The sequence below is a fragment of the Dama dama genome, chromosome 24 (genome assembly GCF_033118175.1).
Source record: "Dama dama isolate Ldn47 chromosome 24, ASM3311817v1, whole genome shotgun sequence".
NCBI classification, from domain to species: Eukaryota; Metazoa; Chordata; class Mammalia; order Artiodactyla; family Cervidae; genus Dama; species Dama dama.
This window is the reverse complement of record NC_083704.1, coordinates 38,351,913-38,368,484: the sequence shown is the minus strand read 5'-3', so window position 1 is coordinate 38,368,484 and position 16,572 is coordinate 38,351,913.

The following is a 16,572-nucleotide window of genomic DNA, read 5'->3' as shown; positions in this document are numbered from 1 at the left end:
ACCAAACCATCAAGGTCTAGAGGATGCATGCTGGTGACATTCCTGCCAATTTCTGTTCAGATTTTTATAGATATCAGCAACTGACTATAAATCCCTTATAGGGCTGCATATACTAGATGTATGAGTCCTATGATATTTTAAAGGTAGTTTAAGTTTTCATGTAGGGATGACTCATTTTCAGTCAACTCTTGATATTCAGTTGATGTATTGATAGGGTTGCATAATTCTGATTTTTATGTGTGTGTGTGTGTGTGTGTGGAAAGAGCAGGGATATCTCTGATGTATTTGGAACTTGGAGGGCCAGATATCTCTCATGTGTTAGCTGAAATCAACACCTATAAGAACTTACACAAAGCAAGAAGAAAGTTGCTGTCCATTTCAAAGCAAGGGCTTACAGGAAAAAAGACAGGCAATAAAAACTTGGACTAATTTTGGATAACATATCTAAAAGGAAGCCACCATTTGGGAAACAAACAGGGCTGTCATGCTGCACACCTCCAGGGGGTGCCAGTTCCATTGTGCTCTGATGAATATCATTCACTGCTGCTGCTGCTGCTAAGTCGCTTCAGTCGTGTCCGACTCTGTGCGACCCCATAGACGGCAGCCCACCAGGCTCCCCCGTCCCTGGGATTCTCCAGGCAAGAACACTGGAGTGGGTTGCCATTTCCTTCCCCAATGCATGAAAGTGAAAAGTGAAAGTGAAGTTGCTCAGTCGTGTCTGACTCTTAGCCACCCCATGGACTGCAGCCTGCCAGGCTCCTCCGTCCATGGGATTTTCCAGGCAAGAGTACTGGAGTGGGGTGCCATTGCCTTCTCCATATCATTCACACTGGGAAGTAATTATTCCCAACACAGAAAATGAAGGTAGAATACCAGTGCGTTCAGACTTTATAGAAATATCATGATAACCAACTTATTGGTAAAGGGGCTGAGTATTTTGAAGAATTGAGTAGTTCATATTTAAATATGAGGGTTGCATTCTAAGCCTTCAGTATTTCTAATGAGTTGTTTAATTTTTATACGTCTAATGTGCTATCTGATCAATAACGTATAGATAAAAGGTACTGTACAAAGTTATAGCTTATATTATTAAAGAACACAAATTTAAATTGATGACTTGAGTTTGCGCTACTTACAAGCAAATTTCTGTTTCAAGTCATCAGCTGTTTATTTTGTATTTCTCTCTTTGAAGATAATTTTCTAAAGGATTCATATATCTAATGGAGGAACACACTGATCATTTTCTTTAAACTTCGGTCCACATTTTGTCTGCATGTCTGACTTTGAGTTTGCCTGCATGAAGGATTCCTGGGCTCTAGGCTCTTTGTTTTCATAGGCATTGAGGAAGGCTGAGGACTTCTGTGAATCAGATGTTGTGAATATCAGGCATGGCTATAGCAAAACCAGCTGGTACGATTTACTTTGTCAGGAATAAGGATAAAAATACCTCTTCCTCCCTACCAATTAGATAAGTTAAGCGCCAGGATCACCTGATCAATCTAGTCAGTTCTTTGAACTCAGTCAGTCCTCAGATTGTTTGCTTTGTCCTTTTTATCACTTGGGTTGAAAAAAGTCTTGCTAAGTAACTTGTGATTTCTGTCTTAGCTGTATTGGTAGTGTGCCTCTCATGGACTTGGTAAATATATCCAGAAAAACTGATGAAGTGTTTCAAGATCTAGATTTCTTCTTCTTCCTTCCTTCCTCTCTTTTCTTTCTTCCTTCCTTCTTCTCGCTTTCTTTCTCTGTCTCTTTCTTTTTACTGTATGTGCAGAAGTAACTTCATATACTAAACTAGCTGTATGGATTGTACTTTTTTCCAGCTCTCTTCAAGGTGAAAATAACTATTTATTGAGTATTGACTGTAAGAAGAGTGCTGTACCTTGGCAGTTTAAATATAGTATCTAATTTATTCTATGCAAGAATCCTACATAAGAAGAATCTGTAATGTTTCCCCCTTTTATAAATAAATAAGCTGAAGATCAGAATGATTACGGAACTTGTTCAAAGCCAAAAATCCAGTGTTTAAATCTAGGCATGTTAGACTCAAAAGTTTTTCTGTAACTTTTCAATAACTTATCTGACAATTATATAGACCTGGCAGGAGATTGCATTTCTGTAGATACAGTTTTATCAACTGTATAATGAAAGGTCCTCAGTAAGTTACTTCTAAGGCTTCCTGCAACAACACAAAATCTTGATTCCATTAATTCATTGTTTTTCTATAGGATATAATTCAGTGTAATTCAGTGTAACGAATGTCTTTCTTGGTCTCATTCCTGTTCAAGGGGGTTAGTGAATAAATTAGCACCTTATTAGGACTTGTTATGGAGGGGGTTTTGCCTATTAATTAAGAATCTGAGAAACAGTATTATCAAATATGTCTAATGTACTATTCTCCTCTCCAGAGGTCAAAAAGAGAAGTCCTTCCAAAAACGAAAAACTTACAGGCAGATTCATTAATTATAAGACTTTTCATGCTCACATTTTATTCCAGGAATTGTCAGGGCAGATACTTTTTTGTTTAAAGTAGGTCACAATGCCTGTTTTGCAGACAACTAAAGCAATCAGCTAAAAATTTATTTTTAAATGATACTTGTTGCATCTCTAGGGTCCACCCTGGGAAGATTGAAAAAAGAGCCCTTTCTTCACTCAATTAAGAACACCACAATGATATCTCCATTTCTCTGTGTTTTCTCTCAGCATGAGATGACTCAGCCAGAAATAGCACGATAATATCGCAGATGTTCCTTTGCTCGGGTAGCTGGTTATTGCTTATCTCAATGATATTTTAATACAAACACACAACTGTTCACCCTGTTTTATGGCTGTCAGAATTTTGCTTCATATTTAACAAATGGAAGTTTGTGAGCATTGACTCAGGTTTACTTTTTCCCTCATTGTGTTACATGGATAAGCTAAATTCTGGAGAGGGTATGAGTCACATCTGTATGGATAGGCTATTGGATTCAGGTTGCTCATCTGGTCTGTCAGCTTCCGTCAGCTCGATATCCCCGAGCTTCACTCTCTATTGTTAAGACCAAAAGATCAAAATTTGATTCTAGAATCTTAAGCAAAGTTTTCCCTATTCTTGACAATGAACTATGTTTAATAGCACCATGTCCTCCCTTTGCTCCAGTTACGACTTTGTCGAAATATCGACAGTTTGCTCACCCATCATCATTTTCAATTTTTTTTTTTTCTGATCTGACTCAGTACACTGAACAAGGCTTTGGAACCAGGCACATGTGTCTATGAGTTTTGACTCCCTCTTGATTTAACCATATGACATTGGTCGATTCATTTACACTTTGATCTGGTCCCTTACTATCTCCAGCCTCATCTTGAGCTGCCATTTAATTTTACTTCAGTCATAACTGGTCTTTTTTGCTTTCTTGCAACAAGTTGCAGGATTTGCCTCTAGAGGATCCGAAGTCCCAGACCACTAGGGGGCTGATATACCTGGGGAATTCATCCTGCATGATACTGAGCTAGGCGCAGGGCTCTTAACAATGACTTCCACATGCTTAAAAGTCAGTCTCCAAAATCACTGAGATGAGCCAGAGGCCTACTGAAACACACAAATAAAAATGAGGCTGATAAGCAGACCCTTCCAGCTGACCTGCTGCAATTCTTACTCCAGTCATGGTATGATAAGCAGCTGGAAAAATTTAAGTTGAAAAAATTTATAGCTCTAAATGAATATTAAGAAGTCTGGTTCCAGGCCAAATTCAATGTATGTTTTCTCAGACCAATGATAAGACTTTTTCCACCAGACTTGGTACACAAGTCCCTCTCTCTTGTCTCCCTTCCCTTAGCCCATGGTCCAGAAAGATTCAGAAGCCTTTGTTTGGGGCTCCAGGATGAAATGATTCCCCCAACATGTGCATTGTGTCCACATGACCTTCAACTACTACAATTCCTTGAGGGGCAGAAGAACTATGGGGGCCCAGAACCCTTTTTTTCCCCCTGATTTTATTTTATTTTTCATTTATTTTTATTAGTTGGAGGCTAATTACTTTACAATATTGTAGTGGTTTTTGCCATACATTGACATGAATCAGCCATGGATTTACATATGTTCCCCATCCCAATCCCCCCCTCCCACCTCCCTCTCCACCCTATTCCTCTGGGTCTTCCCAGTGCACCAGGCCCAAGCACTTGTCTCATGCATCCAGCCTGGGTGGTGATCTGTTTCACCCTTGATAATATACATGTTTCATGCTGTTCTCTCAAAACATCCCACCCTCACCTTCTCCCACAGAGTCCACAATTCTGTTCTGTACATCTGTGTCTCTTTTTCTGTTTTGCATAGAGGGTTATCGTTACCATCTTTCTAGATTCCATATATATGTGTTAGTATACTGTATTGGTCTTTATCTTTCTGGCTTACTTCACTCTGTATAATGGGCTCCAGTTTCATCCATCTCATTAGAACGGATTCAAATGAATTCTTTTTAATGGCTGAGTAATATTCCATGGTATATATGTACCACAGCTTCCTTATCCATTCATCTGCTGATGGGCATCTAGGTCCCAGCACCCTTCTTTTGCATCTCAGTTGCACGATCATAGTGAGTGACTGAAGTCATGATGGTTGTTCTCATTCGGGCTCATTGTCCTATCTGGCCACCTTGACACTGGATTGCTCAACCAATATGCCACTGTGTTTCCCATTCTGTGTGCTTCAATAGCAACAAGATGGAAACTTAAGATTTACTGAGGAAATGGCAATCCACTCTGGTATTCTTGCCCAGAGGAATCCCATGGACAGCAAGTCAGGTGGGCCACAGTCCACAGGGTCACAAAGAGTCAGACTCCACTAAAGTGACTTAGCAATTGTGGGCTTGGCACAATTAAGTGCCTTACAAAAATGAGCTCATTTGACAAAATTCAAAATAGATATTTCTTCTGTCCCCATTTTGTAATGGAGATAACTGAGACATTAAGTGGCTAAATACATTGCCTAAATCTTGTAGATGTGGTAAGTGGGAAAATGAAGATTTGGAGTCAGATAATGTGGGTTGAAAACCTGTACTCCTGACCTCCATGGCACATGACTTCTTTTTGTTTCTTGAAAGAACTTGTATTCTCTGCCTGTGACTTCTGATATGTTTCCATCAATCAATCATTTGAAAGCTGCTGGGACATCAGGTCTGTGTCATTTTCATCTTCAACTCTTATGCACAAGAAGTTCACTCATATATTCATCCTACTGCCTTGTATTCATCAGCTTAAAGATCCTTTTCTCAAAGAAACTTTCCTTGACTCGTTTCTGCATTTATTCTCATATCCTCCTGTACCTCTACTTTGAGTACTTGCCACGATGGCAATCAAACAATTAGTTGTTAACTCATCTCACTGTTAATGTCAGGTTCCCTGCAGGTAAAGGTCTTGACTCTTCTGGTCATCAATGTACATCCACAGTGAGGTGTAATGCAAAACACATTACAGCGCTTAATGCAAGACTTGTGCTTGAATAAATAAAACTTTATTGTGTGCAAGTTTCCTCATTTATAGAGAGGGGACAAATACAATGATCTTACTTGGATTTTTTGGAGGTGAGATAGAGCAATTCTTGGCATATTGTAGTTGCTCAATAAACACTACTCATTATTAGGTATGGTAGCAGTAGTATTCTTCAAATTTTTTTTCTTCTTTTCTGTGGGATGATTTTACAATCCTGATTCTTTGAGGTTAGGTTAGGCCTTGTGACTTATTTTGGTAAGTGAAATGCATGTGGAAGTGATATATATTGTTTTCAAGTTGAAATTATAAAAGTCATTGATCCTCCAGTGCTCCCTTTTTTCCTCCATGAAACTGGCCAAGTCCCAGACATGAGCTCCTCCTTTAAAGATGAAGCATGTTTGAGATTTTGTTCAGCCTAGCCTTACTTCTACCGATATCAGTATGAAGTGCAATCCAGAACTTAAACTCTGCTATTGCAAACCAATGAGATTTTGGCATTGTTTTGCATGGTGGTAAAAATTAGCTTGAGCTAACTGATATCTGAGTCAAACATCAATGCCAATACATTATTGTGTGTTATAGTGAATCTTTTTGGAAGTCATTTTATGATCATGCTTTTCCCAGTATCAAATGCTCTCTTAACAATTTGATACATACGTGAATGTATGGACAAAATAAAAGTAATAGCTAATGTCTATTAATTATACTAATTTAATAGCTTTTATAAAAGTTATTAGGTGCAGAGCAGTTAAAGTAAATGCTCTGAGGATATACAACTCATAAGTGACAAAGCCAGAATTGCAGTCCAAGTGTTCAGAGTTCAGAGTCCATGGAATACACTAATCATGTCATGTTTATAAATACACAAATATATGGACATTAGTAGAAACAAAAGCATCTACAAATTGCTACAATGGAAACAGTGAGAGACTTTTTTGGGTTCCAAATCACTGCAGATGGTGACTGCACCCATGAAATTACAAGATGCTTGCTCCTGGGAACAAAAGCTATGACCAATCTAGACAGCATATTAAGAAGCAGAGACATTACTTTGCCAACAAAGGTTTGTCTAGTCAAAGCTATGGTTTTTCCAGTGGTCATGTATGGATGTAAGAGTGGACTATAAAGAAAACTGAGCACTGAAGAATTGATGCTTTTGAATTGTGGTGTTGGAGAAGACTCTTGAGAGTCCCTTGGACTGCAAGAAGATCAAACCAGTTAATCCTAAAGGAAATCAGACCTGAATATTCATCGGAAGGTCTAATGCTGAAGCTGAAACTCCAATACTTTGGCCACCTGATGTGAAGAACTGACTCATTTGAAAAGACCCTGATGCTGGAAAAGATTGAAGGTATGACAGGGAATGACAGAGGATGAGATGGTTGTATGGCATCACCAACTCAATGCACATGAGTTTGAGTCAGCTCTGGGAGTTGGTGATGGACAGGGAGGCCTGGTGTGCCACAGTCCATGGGGTTGCAAAGAGTCAGACACGACTTAGAGACTGAACTGAACTGAACAAATTGCTAAGAAGAATGTATATCATTGATTGAATATGACTTAGTGTCATCATATGGAAAATGAAAGGATGGACTGTGTTGAGCATCTTCTCAGATCTCAAGTTCTATCATTTAACTTTCTTTTCTTCTATGAGTATGATTCAGTCAAGAAAAAGATCAGTCTTATTCACTGGAATCTCCCATCTGTTGCCCTACAGGAGACAGTGGGTGGAGCAATGGTTCAAATATACAGATGCTTGGAAAACATACCTTCATAAGAGTTGTCCCCAAAGTGATTATTCAACACTTCCCCTTCATTTACTGATTAAGTGTCCACCATAAATATATAACCAACCACTGTGAAATTGACTGGATGGCCCACAGTACTGAGAAAGTCAACACCCAGCTGAGAGTTTTGGATTCTCTGTGATAACTCATAGAAAAATGTGTGCTTTCATTTTGTTGAAAGTGTAAAATATGAATATACACACATTTTGAATCATTTAGGAGGTAAATGGAAAATTGAGGAGGAGCCAAAATGCTAGAGTTGTTGGAAGCAATGAGTTTTGAGTCATGCAGATTTGGTTTCAAATCCTAGTTCTAGCTCTGTGTGATGCCGAAGCATTGCTTACAATCCATAAGTTTCACATCCCTTATCTGTAAATTGAGCATGATGAATTCCTAAATCATATGATTACTATGAAAAATAAATTAAATTTTTATCATTGCCTAGTATTTAATAAATGTTCCAAAATTAATAAAGTAGCTATTATTTATAATTACTATTAATTATGAAACAAATCTTTTAAAAGGAAAATTCTACATTGTAATATGCTAGCTAGGTACTTATTAACCAAGATGTCTCCCAAAGGACTTCTCCATGGCTAGATAATGTCATGAATGCTACCACAGAAAAATTGGCTTCCTTTTAAATATGTTAGCACTATTTGGCAAACGGGAAAAGCCGCACATGCCCCAGCTGTGATTTAACACAGTGTCTAAGCAGCACCTAGATAAATAGATATCCCAAGGAAGAAACTGTTTTAGCATAAAAACAAAATCAGGTAAAGACAATAAAATACAGCAAAACAAATAGATTTTATAAATATAAAGTGAAAACCAAAGCACCCTGGCAATTACAGCTTTCATATGATTTATGTCTTTAATTTTTCTAAATCAGTGACCCAAGAAGTATTGGCATAAAAATTTCAAATTCAGCAAAAACTTAAATCACTATAAGGAAACACTGAGTTTTTATTAGTTATTTTCTTTCACTGACTTCTCCCAAACAAAATGAATTCTTCCCTGAGTGTGGCAAAATGAAGGATTGTACTTTACTAAGATATTAATGTCATTGATCTGTGATTCTTAACATCCGATATGTCACAGAAACACAGAAACACAACTTGACTGTGAAATCAACACTGTTGAATTACCATTCAAAGCTTTCCCCCCACCTTTACTTCTGTTAAATATTAACACTTGATATCATATTTATTTGATAGAAATCAACAGAAATGGACTCTGACTAACTTAGGTTAAAAAAAATACCTTTTAGAAAGATAAAGTATAATTCAAAAAGTCAAGAGAATAGGTCCTACCCAAGCCTCAGAAAAGGACAGAAACCAATGCCAGCTTCTTAGGAGGTGTGGACAAATGACCAATCATTTCAGGCCCCCTCAGGTGTGATGAAAGAGCTGCATTGAGTTCTAGTTTTGAATTGCTTCACTTAAAATTCATATACTTGGGAAAAACTGTCTGATTCTTCACAGGCCAGAGGAGGGCAAGGCACCTTGATTATCACTGTTCACAGTGAGTAGAAGAAGTTCCTCACATTGGTGATCCCCACCTCCTGAAATGTTTGCAGTCTTATCAACTAAAATTTTGATTTTAGTCCATAATCTGAAATGTGAGCTAAATAACCAAAGCCAGACTTTCTGAGACTTGGTTGTTCTGTGTTCTCTTAGATTGTATATTTGTCTGTTTGGAATCCATTTGTTACAGGGCTAATTGAAGTAACTTTATTTTCTTATATTTTGTATACTTGATGCTCCGGTATCTGGGAGCCTTTATAGATCCAGGGAGATATACACTTCTCAGGGCTGACCAATTCTTAGAGACAGCAGGGGCTCAACCAGGAGCACATTTCTCATGTGCAAACCCACCAATCCCAAGTCTATTGCCCCAACCACCTCATTTATCTAGTTCTTACAACCATGCCAAGATTTCCCCTGCTCTAAACCATCCCAGAGCCAAGGACCATCCCTATGCCCCACAGTCCCCTGGAATGATTCAAACTTTGGCCAACCCTAAGTTGTTGACTCTGTGATACCTTGCCTTTCCTGTAGAAACTGCAAATACGGGCTCCGGCCAAGACTTTCCCCTTGCCCCATCTGTCTCCTGCCTCCTGACCACCTCAGTGCTCCCCCTTTGGCCTTTTGTAGTGTGGTGTGTCCCCTTCTCATGTGAAATGTGAGTGCTAAATTCTTCCTTTCCTGGCATTGGCCTCTGTGTTGTCACTCAGTCAGACCACTCTAAATGAAATCCTGGGTACAACTTTAGAACAATGGCAAACCTGATTTTAAGAATTTTAAGAATAACCACCTCTGGCAGTTAAGGTTGAAGGGAAGAATGAAGAAAAGTGTGGGCGTGCTGCACGCTTTTGTTTTCACACCATTGCCCCACCAGGGACAGGAAGGATATGTGTCCTTATATCTAAACCCAATGAGATGGGAAATAAGGGGAATGCCAAAAGTATGGTATCCATCTCTCTTCTTTTTTATTAGACCTGGGGCTTCCCTTGTAGCTCAGTCAGTAAAGAATCTGCCTGCAGTGCAGAAGACTTGGGTTCGATCCCTGGGTTGGGAAGACCCCCTGGAGAAGGACATGGCAACCCACTGTAGTATTCTTGCCTGGAGAATCTCATGGACAGAGGAGCCTGGTGGGCTGCAGTCCATGGGGTTGCAAAGAGTCGGGCATGACTGAGTGACTAACACTTACTTCAAAGAGGGAAGAATAAACCATAGTGTATGGTTTTACAGAGGCATTGAGAAAGAGACTCTACCCAGGAGAACTTTAAGGAAGGGCCTCCAGACAGAGGTGAATGGTAGGAAGTCCTGGGCTAGAAGGGAAGTTGAAAGTGGCCAGCCAGCTGGACAACAGGCACAGCTAGTGTCATGGGAACTCTAGTTAGAAGCTCTCAACTGGAGAATGCCCCAGGCTCAGCTGCTACACAACAGCATCCTTCTTGGATTAGATTCTCCAGGCCTCAGAGAGCAGTTTGCAGAAGCAGCTCTGGAAGGATGAGCAGGGGAACAAGAGAAGACAACCACACCCTTTATGTTCCCTAATTATAATGATTTTAATGTACCTTGGGCTGGACTTTAGTTACTGAAATGAGATTGCTCTATGACTTGAAAAAGCTAGTAGAAACTAAGGGGATTGTCCAGCAGCTCAGGTAAGAAGCAGAAAGGATCAGCACGCAGTCCAGGTCAGGAGAGACAGTAGGAGCAACTAGACCAACTTTTTTCATGGTTGTAACTGGTTGAGTCCAGCATTTTTCATATGTTGTTATTTATACAAACAGAAAAGTACATGGTAGACCCAAGGAAACAAATCTACTACTAAAACAGTGTCATTACAGAATAGATACAGTAATTAGAAATACTAAGGGAGAGAATCTACATTGAAAATTAAATTATTGACATAGAGGAAAGATTAGACATAATCATAATGGATTCTGATGAAAGTAAAACAATAAGAATGCTAGCAGATGAATAAGACTAAAATAGCTGACATGAGATGAGCTGATCTCTCTGAGGTGGCTATTCCTCCAAAAGAAAAAAAAAAAGCCTAAAATGAAGAAAGAGCTACATTTGCAGATCAACGAGCACACATATGACACACTGATCCATGAACACATTCAGTCCTTCTGGTTTCTATGTATAAAAATAAAATCATGTACTAGGGTAAGAAATCAGACTGGCCTCAGATGGTTCCTTAGTAATATAGTAATGTCCAATGCCTGAAGACAGAAAGCAATGTCTACAGTGTTTTGACACAGAGAGAGTACCACCCAAGGAAACATTACCTGGCAAAGTGGCTTTTATTTCTAATGGTTACAGAGTTCAGTTCAGTTCAGTTCAGTCACTCAGTCATGTCCGGTTCTTTGTGACCCCATGAACCGCAGCACGCCAGGCCTCACTGTCCACCACCAACTCCTGGAGTCTACCCAAACCCATGTCCATTGAGTCGGTGATGCCATCCAACCATCTCATCCTCTGTTGTCCCCTTCTCCTCCTGCCTGCAATCCCTCCCAGCGTCAGGGTTGTTTCCAATGAGTCAGCTCTTCGCATCAGGTGGCCGAAGTATTGGAGTTTCAACTTTAACATCAGTCCTTCCAATGAACACCCAGGACTGATCTCCTTTAGGATGGACTGGTTGGATCTCCTTGCAGTCCAAGGGACTCTCAAGAGTCTTTTCCAACACCACAGTTCAAAAGCATCCATTCTTGAGCGCTCAGCTTTCTTTATAGTCCAACTCTCACATCCATACATGACCACTGGAAAAACCATAGCCTTGACTAGACGGACCTTTGTTGACAAAGTAACGTCTCTGCTTTTTAATATGCTGTCTAGGTTGGTCATTACTTTTCTTCCAAGGAGTAAGCGTCTTTTAATCTCATGGCTGCAGATCCACCATCTGCAGTGATTTTGGAGCCTAGAAAAATAAAGCCAGCCACTGTTTCCACTGTTTCCCCATCTATTTGCCATGAAGTGATGGAACTGGATGCCATGATCTTAGTTTTCTGAACATTGAGCTTTAAGTCAACTTTTTCACTTTTCTCTTTCACTTTCATCATGAGGCTCTTTAGTTCTTCTTCACATTCTGACATAAGGGTGGTGTCATCTGCATATTTGAGGTTAGTGATATTTCTCACAGCAATCTTGATTCCAGCTTGTGCTTCATCCAGCCCACAGTTCCTCATGATGTACTCTGCATATAAGTTAAATAAGCAGGGTGACAATATACAGCCTTGATGTACTCCTTTTCCTATTTGGAACCATTCTGTTGTTCCATGTCCAGTTCTAACCATTGCTTCCTGACCTGCATACAGTTTTCTCAAGAGGGAGGTCAGGTGGTCTGGTATTCCCATTTCTTTCAGAATTTTCCACAGTTTCTTGTGATCCACACATTCAAAGGCTTGGCACAGTCAATGAAGCAGAAATAGATATTTTTCTGGAACTCTTCTGCTTTTTTGATGATCCAACAGATGTTGGCAATTTGATCTCTGGTTCCTCTGCCTTTTCTAAAACCAGCTTGAACATCTGGAAGTTCATAGTTCATGTATTGCTGAAGCCTGGCTTGGAGAATTTTGAGCATCACTTTACTAGCGTGTGAGATGAGTGCAATTGTGTGGTAGTTTGAGTATTCTTTGACATTGGCTTTCTTTGGGATTGGAATGAAAATGGACCTTTTCCAGTCCTTTGGCCATAGAACCATTCCACTTATGATTCTTCAGCATTACTGGTCAGGGCATAGACTTGGATCATCATGATATTGAATGGTTTGCCTTGGAAATGAACAGAGATCTTTCTGTCATTTTTGAGATGGCATCCAAGTACTGCATTTTGGACTCTTTTGTTGACTGTGATGGCTACTCCATTTCTTCTAAGGGATTCCTGCCCACAGTAGTATATATAATGGTCATCTGAGTTAAATTCACCCATTCCAGTCCATCTTAGTTTGCTGATTCCTAGAATGTCGACATTCACTCTTGTCATCTCCTGTTTTACCACCTCCAATTTGTCTTGATTCATGAACCTAACATTCCAGGTTCCTAAGCAAAATTGCTCTTTATAGCATCGATTGAACCTTGCTTCTATCACCAGTCTCATCCACAGCTGGGTGTTGTTTTTGCTTTGGCTCCATCCCTTCATTCTTTCTGGAGTTATTTCTCCACTGATCTCCAATAGCATATTGGGCACCTACCGACCTGGGGAGTTCATCATTCAGTGTCCTATCTTTTTGCCTTTTCATACTGTTCATGAGGTTCTCAAGGCAAGAATACTGAAGAAGGGAATGGTTACAGAGAGACCTTATCAAATATGAAAGAAATCAAGAAATATATTTCTATGAGCTCTTATTGGAAGAAAAATATCTTGAAAACTGAAGTCAGCCAATTGAGCAATCAGTCAGAATGACAAAGCCAGGAATGATAAAAGGTCCTCTGGGGACACTGATATCATTTGAATATAAATATAATATCTTTTAGATATAGGACAGTAACTCATTCGTCTCCATTTGATAATGCAAAGTTGTAACAGTAGAGCTTTCCTTCCCCAGCAGCTATTGGTTTAGGTTGGGCTAAAGTTCCTAAGTTCTGTTCTCTCTGCCTTCAGGCCCCCACAGAAAAGTCTTGAGTTTTCTGTAGAGATGCTGCAATGAGTAATCACGAGTTTGTGGTTTCAGGTTAGGGTGAAGGACACCCCATTTGTCTTGTCACCATTATGGATCAAGGAAGCAGGGTGTGGCCCTGAGAGCGGTAGGTGTGATGGTAGTAGTGTCTGGTGTCTGTAGAATATTATGTTTTAAATCAAGTAATTCTGTCCCGGGAGCTGTCCTGTATACTGTAGGATGTTGAGCCTCTATGCATGAGATGCCCATCGCACCTGTCCTCCTCCACAGCTTTAACAACCAAAAATGTTTCTAGATATTGTCAGATGTCCCCTGGGGTTAAAATCAACTTCTATGGAGAACTACCCATCTAAAGTCAGGTAGCCTATTCTACAGTCCTTCTCATCCTCTTGTTTGGTTTTGTTCTGTGTTAAGATTTGAAAAAAGGGAGAAGGTTACAAACATTTACACAGAGCAAGAATTTTAGGACAAGGATCACAGCATGGCTTTCTATCACTGGAACAGCAGGACTGTGTTTAGGTAGGCTGAATTACTTTCTACCTGGGGGTGTATCTTGAGCAGTGACTGAGCATCTTGTACTATTCTCCACAATCCTCATTCTAGGAGTCTTTGAGGAATCTCTTCCATGCTCAATAATCTTGTGATACAGGTCTTGGAATGTTAGAAAACCATATAGCAGAAGCATATTCGAGGCAGAGAATTTACTCTGCCTCACCCTAGGGTCTGGGGCATTATGTTATCATATTTGTTATGATATTGATTCATGGTGCTCTAAGAGGTACAGTTCTTGTATTTTGATAAATTATAAAATATCTATTTCTTATTCTTCTTCCCTATCCTTTATTTTCTGCCCCTTCTGGGGCAGACTTTGTATAGCATCACTTTTCAGATTATAAATTATAATTAATACTTGTTCATTTTAGAAAATCTGAAAAATACAAAGAATACAATAAAAATTACTTGTAATCCAACTGGCCTCAGATATTTATTGTTTATGTTTAGATACATTTTTTTTAATGCATGCATTTATTTGTGATTATATGCTCCTTAAACCAAATTTCCATGTTAATGTGTAGTTTTCAAGGTGCTTATTCACATAGTCACATGCTGTATTTTATGTAATGTTCCACATAACATTACAATGAAAAGGTGAATTTTCTTCCCACTATTCTAAGTTTGTGCTTTTAAGGGCTATTGTCCTCCGTCTTGTCTGTGCCATTCATGTATTCAGCAAGTATTGAGCAGCTCCAATATGGTAGGTTCTGGCTTCAGCATTGAGTGAGAATGTGCAGCAAGAAAACATTCCTGCCACCGAGGAGCTTCTCAAGCCGAGACACATAAAGAAACAAACACTTTCAGTGCCATTTTCATTGCTGTCACTGACACTGACACTGAAGCTACTTTTCTGCCATTATTTAAAATTAAGTATTAAGTTCTTAATTGCACAAAGAATTGATTTTGGCAAGAAGCTAGGGAAAACATGCTGATGAGACACAACAGTGAGCTGGTGACATCAATCAGAGGTTAAGGACAAGTGCATTTTTGCCAAAGAAGGCAGGGGTCAGTACCTAATTGGTAGGAGAGCTGGACAAGTGATCAGGGGTGCACAACACAATTGGTTGTTGGCCCAGCCAGGCCTGGGAGAGGCTTTGAAGCAAAAAATTGTAAGAGAGAAGGACCAATTCATGACACCAGCTGGTGGAACTTTTAATGCTGAGTGTTACCTGTTGCTTTAGGGTTCAATGTCTGCACCATTTCTTAAATAGGACTGTAGCAGAAGTCACTTGCCTCCATCCCTTGCTTCCAAGCAGCCATACCCCACAGCCATCACAAACAGACGGACTTGGCTTGGAATCACTAGATGCATGGAAGAAGTTCTGGATGTCAAAAATTCTAAAGTCAAGAAGACTGTTGACATCTTACTGCAGTTCTCCATATATTAGGATTTTAATTGGCTAAACAGTAGGGTAGTTAGCTCTGGTTACAATTAATCACGATGGCATTTTGCTGCTCAAAGATACCTTGAAAGGTATTTTTGGCCAAACTCTTCTATCTGTGAGAAAGCACCCTGTATTCTTTCTATGGATCTGTGGGTGACAGTATGAAATCTAGGGTGTATGTTTCCCCTTACATGCTCAGCGTACCTTTTTCTGTGGGTGTCAGTTGTTCACCTTGTGTTCTATTAATGGAAAGCCCTCAGTGGGGGCTCCTGATCTTACGGTTTTAGGGTTTTGGTCTTCCTTCCTCTGGGGACAAAAGCTGGACTACTTACTGTGTGGACTGCATTGTGTTTGCTGTGGTGGAAACCACAGCAGTTCCAGCCTCAGGTCTGGACCCACAGAGCCCTGGCTTTCCCAGTAGCTTCCAGGAAGGGCTTTGTACTGTAACCCAGATGTGCAGGAAGATAATAGCCCAAGGGGAGAACTTTGGCTAGTAAGTGACAAGAGAGGGAAATGAACCAGCAGATGAAGTGTTGCTACTGTTGCCCTTGATGGACTGTTCTTATTGATAGTCATCCAGTATGGCTTATGAGGGACTGCGTGGCTGCTCTGTGTTCTTCTGGGAAGCCAAGGCCATCTTAATGATTCACCATCTGGTCTTGGTTGCCTTTCTGTTTTGCCTGAATTCACTCTTTCCCTCAGTCATGCTTCCCTAGGATTAAATACCCCTCCCTAATGAGGGAATGCATTTTTAAAAAGTATGTCCTACCAACCATGGGCTTCCCTGGTGGCTCAGACAGTGAAGAATCCACCTGTGGGAGATCTGGGTTCGATCCCTGAGTTGCAAAGATCCCCTGGAGGAGAGCACGGCAACCCACTCCAGAATTCTTTCCTGGAGAATCCCCATGGACAGAGCAGTCTGGCGGGCTACAGTCCATGGAGTTGCAAAGAGTCGGAGACGACTGAGCACAAGCATGGCACACCAACCATGATTGGGAACAGATAATTCTTAATTTTGAATTTTAATTTCAAAAACATAAATGAGGAGTTTATAGGCCATCTGAACATTATTTCAAGAGTGACAGATTTCATCTTAACAGGGCAGTCACTGGCAGCAAGCCTATAAGGTCACTGTGCCTGTAGGGTGAAAGTGAAGCAATGGGCTTAAAGATCATCCATCTGTGTTTGGAGTGTCTTAGAGAAGTGTGTTACAGGATGCAAGCATTAGGTCAGTGGGCATCCCTGTTGAG